Source organism: Pinus tabuliformis, chromosome 8, assembly GCF_031772625.1.
Source record: "Pinus tabuliformis cultivar Carrire ecotype Pingquan chromosome 8, CPIR1, whole genome shotgun sequence".
Classification (NCBI taxonomy): Eukaryota; Viridiplantae; Streptophyta; class Pinopsida; order Pinales; family Pinaceae; genus Pinus; species Pinus tabuliformis.
In genome coordinates, this window is record NC_142294.1 from 541,453,589 (window position 1) to 541,467,926 (window position 14,338).

At 34.7% G+C, this 14,338-nt stretch overlaps 1 long non-coding RNA gene and 1 pseudogene across 1 annotated transcript; both read right to left on the minus strand.

The window, feature by feature from the left end:
- Nucleotides 1-2,981: 2,981 nt before the first annotated feature.
- LOC149236551 (peroxidase 5 pseudogene) lies at nt 2,982-4,312 on the minus strand (annotated as a pseudogene).
- Nucleotides 4,313-12,073: 7,761 nt separating this feature from the next.
- LOC149236552 (uncharacterized) lies at nt 12,074-14,089 on the minus strand. The gene is made up of 3 exons (XR_016268409.1): nt 13,670-14,089; nt 13,478-13,556; nt 12,074-13,378 (listed from the first exon to the last, which is right to left on the minus strand). It is a non-coding gene; the product is annotated as an uncharacterized LOC149236552 (long non-coding RNA).
- Nucleotides 14,090-14,338: the final 249 nt, after the last annotated feature.

Genomic DNA, 14,338 nt, shown 5'->3' on the forward strand with positions numbered 1-14,338 from the left:
TATTGAATTTACTACTGGAAATATCTCTCTATGTTGTTTGCCCAAGATGCATCCTTCACATAGGTTTTTCGGTTTTTCTATGAGTGGCAGTCCCTTTACCATGCCTTTCCTATGCAGCAAATTCAAACCTCCAAAGTTGAGATGACCAAATCTCAAATGCCATAACAAGTTTTCATATTTGACCTCTACTTGAAAGTTTACTTGTGTAACAACTACAACTTTTCTTTCATCCTCTTGTGGGTTCCTTGATATTTGTGCTTGGGCACCTTCTTCCTTCAAATCTGATTTTATATTTAGGGGAACATTCTATTTCTTGTCATCTAAACTTTTGCAATTAGTTGTCTACTTGGAGACTTATCCAAAATTGTGCACTTATCATTTTTTAAAAAGAAATTGTAGCACTTTTGCATGAGTTGTCTAATGCTTATGAGGTTATGCCTCAAACCAGGGATGAAATAAACATCTAGAATGTGCCTCTTCTCCCCTTTCTTTGTTAGAATATTAACTATTTCTTTGCCCATGACAGATACTTTTCTATTAGTCCCTAATGTCACTTCAGATTTTACACTCTCATCTAAATTGGAAAACATTTCTATTTTCGTTGTAATATGGTTGTTGCACTCTGCATCTAGAAACCATACATCACTTTGTTTTTCTTGTGCTACATTACAAGATAAAAACAAGCGATCTTGGTTTTCATTTTCCTTTGTGAAATTTGCAATTGGTTTGTTACTTATGTCATATTGCTTCTTTCTACTTTCATTTTCATAATGACCATACTTCTTACAATAATGACATTGAGCTTGATATTTATCATACCTCTGACCTTGTGCTTGATTTTGGCTTGGGCCTTGACTTGGAATTTGATTGTTGCCTCTTCCACTTGAGTTTGAAGCGCTGCCTCTTCCACCTCTATGTGGGTTTCTTTCTCTTCCTTTAGCATTTGATCTTCCTCTAACTCTACCTTGATCAAATGAAACTTGTATCTTGAATGCATGCTCCAATGAGGAGTTTGTTGCTCTATTCAGTCTAAGTTCATGAGAAATCATTGATGTATGAAGCTCATCCACTGAAATCTGTGAGAGATCCTTTGTCTCTTCTATGGCCACAACAATGGCATCAAATCTTACTGACAATCTTCTCAAAAATTTCTCAACTATTATTCTTTATTAAAGCGTCTCAGCATGAGACTTGATTTGAGTAACTAGTCCAATTACATGTGTAAAAAATGAGGCTACATTCTCATACTCTTTCATACAAATTGTCTCAAAATCTCTCCTTAGCATTTGTAGCTTTGTTGTTTTCACTTTTGCCATGCCTTGGTAGGTTATCTCGAGGGTGCCCCATGCTTTCTTAGACTTTGTTGTTGTTGCGATCCATGGGAAAATACTTTCATGAACTGCTTCAAAAATATAAAAGGGAGCTTTTGAATCCTTCTTGTTGTTATCCCTCAACAAATCATTTTCTACTTGTGACAAGGCATTGTATGCTGCTAGATTTGTTGGTTCTTGAAAACCATTCTCCACCAAATTCCAAATATTTTGAGAAGAAATGAGAGCCTCCGTTGTTATAGCTTAATAATAATATTTTTTCGTATTAAATTGAGGTATCTAAAGATTAGTCAAGCTTGTGCTGCCATTTTTACTGTAAAAAAAAAAAAATTCTCCGTGATCCTAAATACACAACAAAAATATTCCTTCAAAACAACCTTTTAACTCCAAGCCATAAAAACCATTCTCCACCAAATCCCAACTATCTTGAGAAGAAAACAGAGCCTTCATTGTTATAGCCCGATAATCATAATTTTTCCCATTAAATTGAGGTATCTGAAGATTAGTCAAGCTTGTTCTTGAGGCTGCCATTTTTTACTATAAAAAAAAAAACTTTCTCCTTACTCGTAAATGCGCTCCAAAAATATGTCTTCAAAACAACCTTTTAACTCTAATCCACGTGAAAGAATTTTAGGGGCGGACGAAGAGTCTCAAATCTCAACTAGATTTTTTGGCCATACTTTTTTACCAACCCTTCATTAAATATACATTACTTGATAATTACTTGATGTATGTTGTAAAATGGAAAATTTATATTTCTATTAAAAATTTTCTCCGTGATAGTAAATACACAACAAAAATATTCCTTCAAAACAACATTTTAACTCCGAACCATAAAAACCATTCTCCACCAAATCCCAACTATCTTGAGAAGAAAACAGAGCCTTTATTGTTATAGCTCAATAATCATAATTTTTCCCATTAAATTAAAGTTTCTGAAGATTAGTCAAACTTGTGCTTGATGCTGCCATTTTTTACTATAGAAAAAAAACTTTCTCCTTACTCTTAAATACGCCCCAAAAATATGTCTTCAAAACAACTTTTAACTCTGAGCCACGTGAAAGATTTTTATGGGCAGACGAAAGTCTCAAATCGCTACTAGATTTTTTGGCCATACTTTTTTACCAACGCTTCATTAAATATACATTACTTAATAATTACTTGATGTATGCTGTAAAATGGAAAATTTGTATTCCTACTAAAAACTTAATTTAATTTGTCTTTCAACATGCAAACAAAAATGGGCAACCTCCAAACAAAATCTACGTGGCAAATTCAGTGTATTTAACGTGGTTGTTAGGATTAATTTTCCAAAAGAAATTTCGATTTCATTAAACCATATTAGTTATCGAATTTGAACGAGCTTCAAATGTGGTGTGAAGTAAATGAATACGATATCCAAGTTTGAAGTAAATGAATATGATATCCCACACTAAAGGAATTCAATTTGCCACCTCGTTTCGTAAGCCAAAATCTACGGAAGAAAACTTACGATAATTTATTATTTTATTGGAAGAACATGGCAGTTCATACACGCGGTGAGAGAAGTACATATAATTTATTTGCGGAGAAGCGCAAGCGCATTTCGAATTGAAATAAAGAAATAATATTGCAAAACTCAGGCAAACGAAATTGAAATTTCCAATCTGATTAGCTATTGGCAACTCTACATTTGGAGTGGACTCCTCCCTGGGTGCCAGTCAATACGCTGATCTCTCCCATTTTTATCATTGCAGCAGCAAACTTTTTCTGCCACGCTACCAGCTTATAAGAGCCCGAGTTTCCAAAGACGCTGGATTTGGTGTTTGGATTTGTAAGCAGTGTTGCATCGGATGTAAACAAACCACGTTTAGCTATAACGTCGTTGTAATACAAGTTGTCTAGGATGAATGGCGTTTCAGGATCCATGACCACGGTCGTGTTGGCGTTGTTGGGGCTGCCTTGGGGACACTTTTGCTTCAGTTTCTGAGCATACGAGGGATCAAGGGACGGGTCTGTGGTCTTCGTGCCGTTGAAATTGTAGAGCCTACCCACGAATGAAGTGCAGTGAGAAACACCAATTGTGTGTGCTCCTGCATTCTCCCAAACAACACGAACATGATTATACTCTACTATTATTACACAACCATTATTACCATCTACTGGCGTTGACATGTTAATGATTTGCAGGTGCCAGAATATACCTGACAATGTAACCATCTCGTCCTGGGATAGACCTTTGGATGCAAATAGCTGAGTTAGCTGGGTTACACTGAATGTAGGTGGAGGCAGATTTCCCGGAATATTGGAAGCTAGTGAAATATTTCCATCCTTTCTTCCAGCCGGAACATCCCACCAGAGGGGATATCGAATGGGCGATGCCTACAATCAGTTCCGATGCATTATTAGTAAGCATTGAGCATTGTTGTCATGGTCTGCTATAATTAATTTAATAGTCATGATGTGTATGATGTTTAAGACGAATACCAGAAATGCGCTATCTCTAGCCGCAAATGCGACTATATCTGCACAGGACACCTTCTTTGGGCAGATCTTCTCTAATAGCGTTTTCGCGTTGTCAATCACGTTGAATCCTCCGAGACTCGGGTTGTTAGCCGGAGAGTCTTTCTCCGCTACGAACTGGCCGGAAATGGAGTCGATGAGAACGGAGCCATCGCATCCCTGAAAGTGAAGGAGATCCAAATCCATATTTCAAAAACATTATTCATTTACACTGTAATAACTGAGAGGAGTACATTATAAAAAGTAACTCAGATACTGACCCTGACAAAACAATCGTGGAAATGCAACCGTATAAGCTTAGCGGCTATTTCAGGAGAGCTATGGAATGCGCTTTTAACCACCCCAAACACAATGGGTTCCGCCGCTGGACAAATATATTTGTAATAGCCCACTGCAAGGTTGTCACCTACTGTAGCGCTAGCTAAGGCACAAAATAATACGGTAAAGAGGGCAGCCTGACGGGACAGAAACTTTGCCATTTCACCTCCCTATACACTGACATCATCATAACACGAGAAAATGAAGTTATTTCGATCATTAATTTTCTTATAAATATAAACCCAAAATCCTCAATGACAAAGCCTGAAAGATTATCTATTGGCACGGAAATTCTCACCTTGGATGACAGCAGGGAGTTGATCGTTCGCAGAACTAGTACTCGAAATCCTGAGTTGGGAGATAACAGAGTCAAGTGCGTTACTGAATACCTGAGAATCATGTATGTGAAGCTAAGTATTTATAGTTTTATATACAGAATATCTGTCCGTGAATCATGTCAGCTCTTTTCAATATATATATATATATATATATATATGTTATATAAACCTACTACAAGGTTTTCTCACGAAAAGTTAGTCGGGTTGTTCTATCGTTGGCAAAAATTAAAAAAATAAAACATCCAGTTTGTATCAAATATATTAAATCAAATATATTAAAAAACTATTGCTTTATACCAAATATAGAACGTGGTTTCTCTAACATACGTCACAGATTCTTATACACTCCTCTTTCATCGAAATTAAATAGAAACTCATGGTGGCAACACAAATTCTTATGAGTTGTCGGGTTCTCAACTTATCTCATTTGTGTCATTCCTGCGTACTTGAGCTCATTTTGAAATATTTTGGTTGACTTCACTCTTGTTAATCAATTTTTTTCAGAATAATATTCTGAAATAGGGAATACAAAGAAGGATGCCCTCCTTCGTCGAGGAAACAAAGGAAAACTACGACTTTGTATCAGAGATATAACGTGAACAAACAAAAGAACACTAAAGAGATATAACGTGGAGGTGTGGTTTTTATAATGTTTTTAAAACACGTCACATATTCTTGTTCTCTGTCATCGAAATTAAATATGCATGTTTTGGTTGACTTAGGTTTAGTAGATTATTTTATATTATAGCGTGTGATTAGTTTGAAGAGTTTATCCAAAGCTGTTATATTTCTACCACTAATTTGAACCCCATTATTATCTTGGAAGTTGTTTACGGAAGCAGAAGAATTATTTGGTTAAAAGTGGTTAGAATCCAGGGAAAAAAAAATTAAAAAGAAAATTATAGATACAATATTTGAATCATATTTTTAATAGGGGAAATAGATTCAGCACCATCAAAAACTTTTTTTCAAAATATAACCCAAATTTCCATAACTTTCCAAAAAACACATAACTTTTAAGCTACAGCATTATTTTCTACTATGACATATACTAAATATATAGTAGTGAAATGTTCCATTTATTTGTCACGTTTAACGAGGCAGGTGAGATTGTGTTTTAGGTTCGAGTATATATTTAGTATGTATTAAATATATTGAAATATTTCATGTATTTATCACGTTTAACGAAAATGGTGAGATGATGTTTTAGCTCAAGAGTAGAGTCACAGTTTTACTAATTCATCCCAAATTTCATAAGAACAAATGCAAATCTGTCTATCTATTCCATGCAAATCTTTGTCACATTTCTGGTGAGAGACACGGCCTCACTAACTCATCCAAAATTTTCTTAATAACAAATGCAAATCTCCCTATTCTCACCATTCTCCGTTAAAAAGAAAAGTTCAAATTCAACCCCTCCCACTTAAAAAAATTAATTGATATAAGTTGTCCAGATTCAAGGCCCAACTAAGAACTTCCCATGCTGTGCCATATTATCAGCAAATACCATCGTCACGTTGTATTTTAGTATTCAATATATTACAGTTTGTGGCCGGGCATGTCGTACCTATAGCTCAATCCGGGGAGAAGAATTGAACGGGTCAAGCTGCTACAAAATCAAAGCTCCGTGCTAGAGTGTGCTAGCTTCTCATTTTTATTGATTATTGACTTGAGAACTATGCAAGCTGCTCATTACTGCAAGGCGGACAGCTGACTAAATAATTGTTATTTTTGGATGCCTTATTCTGGGTAAAGTTAAAGAAGCTATCACTGTGCAGGATCGTGGAGAATATGAGATTTATGGTGCATCGTAGTATTTCGCGGGATATCATGAAACTTTTCTTCGTGGCTTGATGCAATAATATGTAGTATATTGCTTGTACTATCGCGTGATACTTTATAACTTGCTTGCAAATAGTGTTATTAGGTATCACTAATTTGCCTTTGAACTTATATATCCCACATTTAACTTTATATATATGTTTGGACACGAAAATTTATTGTATATTTGGGTCATTTTCATTTTTTGTTTCTAATAAATTTGATGGAATTTTTAATTAATTTTTATATAAAAATCTAATAAATTTTGTATTTAAGTAAAAGGATTTGAGTATATTGTCATTGGACATGAGTAATTTTGATTTTTTTAATAAATGAAATGATAAGATTTGATTTCTAAGACTTCATCTAATATATAATCTAATGTATGATATGAAAATAATTTTTGAATTATTTTTTAAATATTATTTTTTCACCACATGTTAAGAGTTATTTTGTCTAATTAATTAACAATAAATATAATAATATTTCTTTTTGTTTTTCAAGTTGTTTGTGATCCTTTAGGCTTGACTGTGGGTTGAGAAGCCACAACTTAGGGGTATCTAACCGCACCTGAGCCACACCAACCTTAAGCTCACTGGAAATTTTTAGCATGTCTCATCCCCTAGCATAGGGCACAATCAACGGAGTGAGATGTGAGATTTGGGAAAGAGCCCATCCTCAATGTATTTTGCTAAAAAGACTTGAAAATAATTTTATATTATTGATTAATAATATTAATTAATTAAAATATTAATAATATTAATTAATTAATTAATAATTATTTAATTATTTTTATTAAATATTAATTATTAATTACTAATTATTTAATTATTTTTATTAAATATTATTTATTAATTATTGATCTGAAGTTCTTAATTTGGATATTCCACCTTTCATTACTATTAAGATATATTAATTAATAATACTGTAAAATTAAATTAACATTAAAATAATAATAGTAATATTAATTAATAAAAATAATCAAAATTTTTATGAATCATAAAAGTGTAAAATCTAACCTAAAAAATAATAATAATAATAATAATAATAATAATAATAATAATGATTATTATTATTATTATTAATCAATATAAATATAAATATTATATTAATATTAATATTAAATCTATATCATTAAAGTTTATCTGAGTTTTCAACCATAACCATATTTACTAAAATTATACATGTGATTGATATGAGTTTTCCACATATATCAACCGAATAATAGTTTAATAAAAAAATGAATAGTATATGATTTTCCAAGGTTTAGTATAATACATAATCTATGGAAAATATTTTAATGGCTTTTTAATTTCAAATGAGATAATAACCTATTCAATTGAAGTATTATTTATTTCATAATTTGTTAACCTGATTGGAATCTAATGGTTTCATTTGATTAACCTGTGTGATCACTAGCCTCATCCATCACCTAAATCTATATCATTAAAGTTTATCTCAGATTTTGAAACACATTTACTAAAGTTGTACATGTGATTGATATATGTTTTCCACATATATCAACCTTGTGATAGTTAATAAAAGAATGAACAATATATGGTTTCAAGGCTTCGTATAATACATAATTTCATTATGGAAAATATTTTAACGACTTTTCAGTTTCAAATGAAGCAAGGAGGGCTGCATCGCAGCAAGTCCCGTCATGTGACTGTGTAGTAGGACAAGAAGTTTCATCAGCAGAAGCAGCTTCATTCCCATAATTCTCATTCCCAACATAACCAGTCTAAGCATAAGCAGTGAAACTAGCACCTTATTCTAAGCAGTTCCCGGAGCAGTTCCTGTATAAGAATTTCAATCTAATTCCAATGAGCATAAGTTGAAAGGGAATTCTAAGTAGCACTAGTTTGTTCAGAGTACCAAGAGTAGCAGTCCCAACATCATAAGTTTACACGGGATTCCCAGCATAAATAGTGGAACCGGCAGCCTAAGAATTCCCAGCATAATTCCCAGCATTCTCAGCAGCAAAAGTCGTCCTAGCCTAATGGCTTGCAGCTTCCAGGACAAGCAGCATAACCAGCACAACCATAAGCACTAGTGGTTTCACCGAAAGTAGTAGTTCAAGCATAAACATGATTTCAAGCAGCCCCATAAGCACAAGTCCTACCAAGATAATGAAAAGAAGCACCAGTGAAGCGAGCATGATTTCCAGCAGCTTCATCCATAAAGGGCGGGCCAAGCATAAAAAAAGCATAATAAGTATAACCACCAGCACAATGACCAGGAGCACTACAATAAGCATCATAACAATAATACCTGTCATAGAGAACGAAGACGAGAATTAAGACAACGCGTAAAATAATGCAAAAATAGGCCTGAGATTCAGAATTTTGACAATCTCTCCTAAAAAATGTGAACTGTAAGCATAAGCAGTGAAACTGGCACCTTATTCTAAGCAGTTCCCGGAGCAGTTCCTGCATAAAAATTTCAATCTAATTCCAATGAGCATAAGTTGAAAGGGAATTCTAAGCAGCACCAGTTTGTTCAGGAGTACCAAGAGTAGCAGTCCCAACATCATAAGTTTACACGGGATTCCCAGCATAAACAGTGGAACCGGCAGCATAAGAATTCCCAGCATAATTCCCAGCATTCTCAGCAGCAAAAGTCGTCCCAGCCTAATGGCTTGCAGCAAAAGTATTTCCAGGACAAGCAGCATAACCAGCACAACCATAAGCACTAGTGGTTTCACCGGAAGTAGTAGTTCAAGCATAAACATGATTTCAAGCAGCCCCATAAGCACAAGTCTAACCAGGATAATGAAAAGAAGCACCAGTGAAGCGAGCATGATTTCCAGCAGCTTCATCCATAAAGGGCAGGCCAAGCATAAAAAAGGCATAATAAGTATAACCACCAGCACAATGACCAGGAGCACTACAATAAGCAGCATAACAATAATACCTGTAACAGAGAAGGAAGACGAGAATTAAGACAACACATAAAATAATGCAAAAATAGGCCTGAGATTCAGAATTTTGACAATCTCTCCTAAAAAATGTGAGCTGTAACTCAAATATACTCCATAATCATTGTGCAAACCCATAGCCAGAAGAAGGAAAAGAATTGAACCCAAAAGCCACTTATTTCTATTCCCTAGCAAGGATGCTGTAGAGGCAGAAGTAGTAGATGGATAGTCTAATAGCCAAGTACTTGTTGTAGATTCGTATGCTCCTCTAGATAGTCTAATAGCCGAGTACTTGCCGTAGATTCCTATGCTCCTCGTTCGAGATGTTATTGTTAGAGTCTATATATTGGTTTCTTTTTTCTTTGTGCTTCTACTTTTATGATGTCCATAATCAGAAGAGTCATGAGAACAAGTGCTAAGAGAAACAATGCTGCCAGTTGAGTAAGTTGGCTTATGCTAATGAATTCCATGTTATGTGAAGCAGAGAGATGTATGTCAATATGTAGGTGCAGAAATTATTTTTGTTTTGTAGGCGAGAAATTCGGCATTGGTTGTGCCAATTTATAAAAGAGTTCAACATGTTTGCAAGCTGGTTTTAAGTGTGAATGGAACTGAGTTTTTGAGAATATTTTACTGGAAGCAAGAGGTAATCATTTGAAAAGATTGAAAGACAATGGGTAATGGATGTTTGTATAGGCTTGTTAAACCTCGTGGAACGAGCGTTTTTGGAACCTATGTGCTAAAAGAGATGCAACCGAAAAGTGTTGTACAAACAAATAGGGAAAGCCGTGCAAGATCAGAACACTTGAATGCGGGATAAATTTATGACAGGTGCAGAAATAAATACATATACGGACTAATTTCAAATGGAGTTGAAATACTTCAAGATCAGATTGGAGAGGATATAATTCGATATGAAGAGCATTTATTGGAGCAAACCGGTGTTTAATGATCACCATAAAACAAAAAAGTTACCATTTCAATGTTGCAAGATGGAAGGTGCGGAATTTGATATGCAATCGGTGCAGTTAAGTGAGCAATCGGTGAAATTAAGTGATCTATCTAACATCGGAGGCAGATGGCATATGAAATGATGTATGTGACGGGAAAAGTAAATCAGAAATTTAAGATGTATCTGACATCAGAGGCAAATCTCAAATAAAATCTTGGTGTTAGATTGCAAGTGAGGTTTTGGCAGTTGAGTGTGATAGGCTTGAACTTCTCGTTGCACAGAAGAAAGGATATGACAGTCAGCGATATGGCAATCTATAAAGGGAAAGAGTGGAAGTAATGAGGGGAAGATACATACCCATAACTCCACTGTGCATAAGCATAGGGTTCTATAGATGGAAAGCAGAATTTACATAAAATGGCCAAGCTGTGGTTATATGTGTTTAATATACTACAAGGATTACTCCATATCCTTTGATTATTTTATAGTGTTTTTACAAATCTTTGTGAACTCTCTGGGCAATGCCCAAGCTTACCTAAAGATTGGAAATAACTGGATTAGAATCCAGCTAAATTTTCCCTGATTTGGAAGCACTGACGCTTAAATTAAGAGATCTATTAAGTAATCTCTGCCACAAGAAATTCAGACACTGGCCGATAATGTATTAAATATTTAAAACCCTTCCTATTGGCAAAAAGCTATTGATTTAACTTGTTTTTCCCAACTTCAAGAGTACAGTGAAGAGCGGGAGATAAGTGAATCAACTGCTAACTAATTTTTCCCTGACTTGATAAAGCCTACAATTTAAATTCTGCAATATAATTTTGTTTCAAAATTAATTCAATTCCAGCCAAAAAATACCTTAGAAGTTAAAACCCTTTCTGCCCACCAAAAAACATTAAATTTAAGCTTTCCCTGTTACCAGAATAAAATAAGTCCTGAGGGCTTAGCTGAAATGGTTGATGCCAATGTTGCTAGCGCTGGGCAGACGATGACAAGCACAGAGATACCAAATTGAAAAGCAAGGACTTTATTGAGCAAGCCATAAAAACTCAGGAGAAGCTGTAACATCTTTCTGATGCACCAAGCATTGAGTACTTTATCATGCACGTAAACTAATACAGATTTTATAAGCTTTCAGAAATCATAAAGTTGAGAAGTTCTGAATACAATATACATTTCCATAGAATTCATAAAGCCCAGCCATTCGGAATACAATATACAATGACATAGAAATCATAAAGCTGAGATGTTCTAGTTAATATATTACTAGTCTAACTTATAGGATATCAATTTATGCACATCTGCTTGTCATTTGGTGTAAATGTTAATGCATTTTATAAGAATGGAAAATGTGGATTCAAACACTTACTTTAGTAAGCAGGAAAAACCTTCTGGAAACATTTTTCTAGCTTGGAAATGTTTTGAATTAAAAATATGTAACAAAGGAAAGGATCGTTTACCTAGTTTAGTTCCAACGATAACTATTGGAACACCGGGTGCAAAATGCCTCCGTTCAGGAAGCCACTGCACAGCCATTGTGAAACTGATGTTAGACAACCATTCTAGTAAACAAGACATCCTCACATCAAACTTTCAAGATATTATATTTGTTTGGGTGGAAAAAATGTGTCTTCTCAGAAGTTATTTCAAACAAAACCCAAAGAGGAAATAAGATTGCATAAAGCACAATCCACATAAAACAAACCTTTTTGGTAATATTCTCATAGCTTGGCTTGCTAATAAGAGAAAATGTCAGAATAAAAACATCTGCTCCCCTGTAGCTCAGAGGTCTTAATCTATTGTAGTCCTCTTGACCTGTTCCAGAAAAAACCTAAAATCTAAACTCCTAGAATGGTTACTCTTTGCAATAACTAGCAATGCACAGAAAATGACTGTTTAAGAACTTTAAACCCAAGAAAACACATCTAGGGAAAAAAAATGTATCCTACAGTTTAACATGAAATATAGAATGTCTTTAAACAGAGACAACCCACGAACAAGCAAATCTTGCAAAAGAAGTCTGATTCCACCATTAGTACCTGTTGTATCCCACAGGCCAAGGTTCACTGTGTTGCCATCCACCACAACATTTGCACTGAAGTTATCAAAAACAGTTGGTACATAATCCTGACATCCACCATACAAACATATAATTAATATTGCAGCCTCAACCAAACATCAATAAAGTAAATTAAGACCAAATAACTCCAAAAGTTGAAATGTGCACAAATCTTGTCACTTGTCAGCTAATTTCTGCCACTATGTTCATCAAAATACTGGCCAGATATTCCTTTAAACCCCTTTCACCAACAAAAAACTATTAAATGTACTTGGCTTTCTCTGTTTTCAAAACATTGTGAAAAGATTGGAAATAACTGGATCAGAATCCAGCTAAATTTTCCCTGATTTGGAAGCACTGACGCTTAAATTAAGAGATCTATTAAGTAATCTCTACCACAATAAATTCAGACACTGGCCGATAATGTATTAAATATTTAAAACCCTTCCTGTTGACCAAAAGCTATTAATTTAACTTGTTTTGCCCAACTTCAAGAATACAGTGAAGAGCGGGAGATAAGTGAATCAACTACTAACTAATTTTGCCATGGTTAGTCATGTTTAAAAACAGATTTTCTAATACACAATTCACTCCAGAAAACTATCTACTTTGAGATTAGCTAATACACATAATACACAGTTCACTCCAGAAAACTATCAATGCCTCAATGAAATTAGTTAATACACCCAATTCACCCGATTAGCTAATATATACAGTTCACTCCAGGCTCATATCTAATGCAAGCAGATAGTAGGATTCAGATTTATGCAAATACTAGTGTTGGCGAACTCACCAGGGTTGCTTACCAATGGCTTGTGCTTTTCTATTACAGAGACTGAGCGATTGCACCATTTGTGCTAAACTTACCAGCTTTGCTTCCCAAGAAATTTTGTTTACGAACAATTAAGCTATGAGAATTTCCATGAACAGAAATTTCCACTACAACCATTTTTATGATTTTGCATGGTCGTGAGAATTTCTATGAACACAAATTTCCGTTACTAATATTTTTTTATGATTTCGTGCGCCATAAAGAGGGTTGGATTTTTAGTTACCAAAATTTCGGTGAGAACTGCACACACATTACAAGAGTACGAAGAAGCAATCTCGGTTGGCTCTTCGATATCATCTTAACTTTAAAAATACAAGAAAACCCCAATCAATAAACAAGAAAACCCCAAAGGCTTTCTGATAAGCTGCCACTTAAAGATGAAAATGAAAAGTGACTCTTACTGAGGGGAAGAATTGCAACATAGATGAAAGCTGCCAAATTTTTAAAACTGGCTTCCTTAGCTGCCTCTTCAACTGCTCTCTGCATTACAAATCAACCTCAAAAACCTTCAATATTAGAGGAAAACCCTGATTGATGTTCTGAAAAAATTAAATGGAATTGAAAAGGTTCTAGTAAGAATGAAAAATACCCACCCTGAATGAATCCGACGATGCTTGAAACCAAATTGGGAAACCCCTGCTACTTCTAGGCCAACTAGGTCAAGATCAACTGAGTCCATTGGGTATGAATCGAATCAGCAACCACTTGCTAAATAGGTTATGGATATCGATATAATAATAAAGGGTGTTGGACGAAGTGCTGGTGCGCGCTATGATTCTTCAACCGCCTCTGTATATGCGTAGACTTGGTCAAATGCTACTGCTTAAAGCCTGTTTTCTAATCATGCCGTGAAATCTTGATTAGCTGGGGCCTGGGTATCTAAGAATGTCAAGCACAAAAACAATGAGGGAAGATGGTAGTGCATACAGAATTCTCAAATTCCAGATCGATTTTCTTGCATCAGCGGTATCTTTTCTTGGGGCAGCAACAGTTGAAGGGATTGAAGCATTTTGATTCCCTTCAAACCTTCATCTTGAATCATCACCAGAGCCATTGACAAGTATAATTAAGCATAGACACATCAGAGCCACCAGAAGCCCATTCAAGCCCAACAGATAAAAGCGTTCAATTTGTAAATGCTAACCTCGATTCTTGGTTTTGCAGAAATATGTATTCCAAAAAGAAAGAAGAGAACAATACTAGACGTGGTAATAAACAGGCTAGTAATAAAAAGAAAAAATGAATAATTAAAAGTTATATAA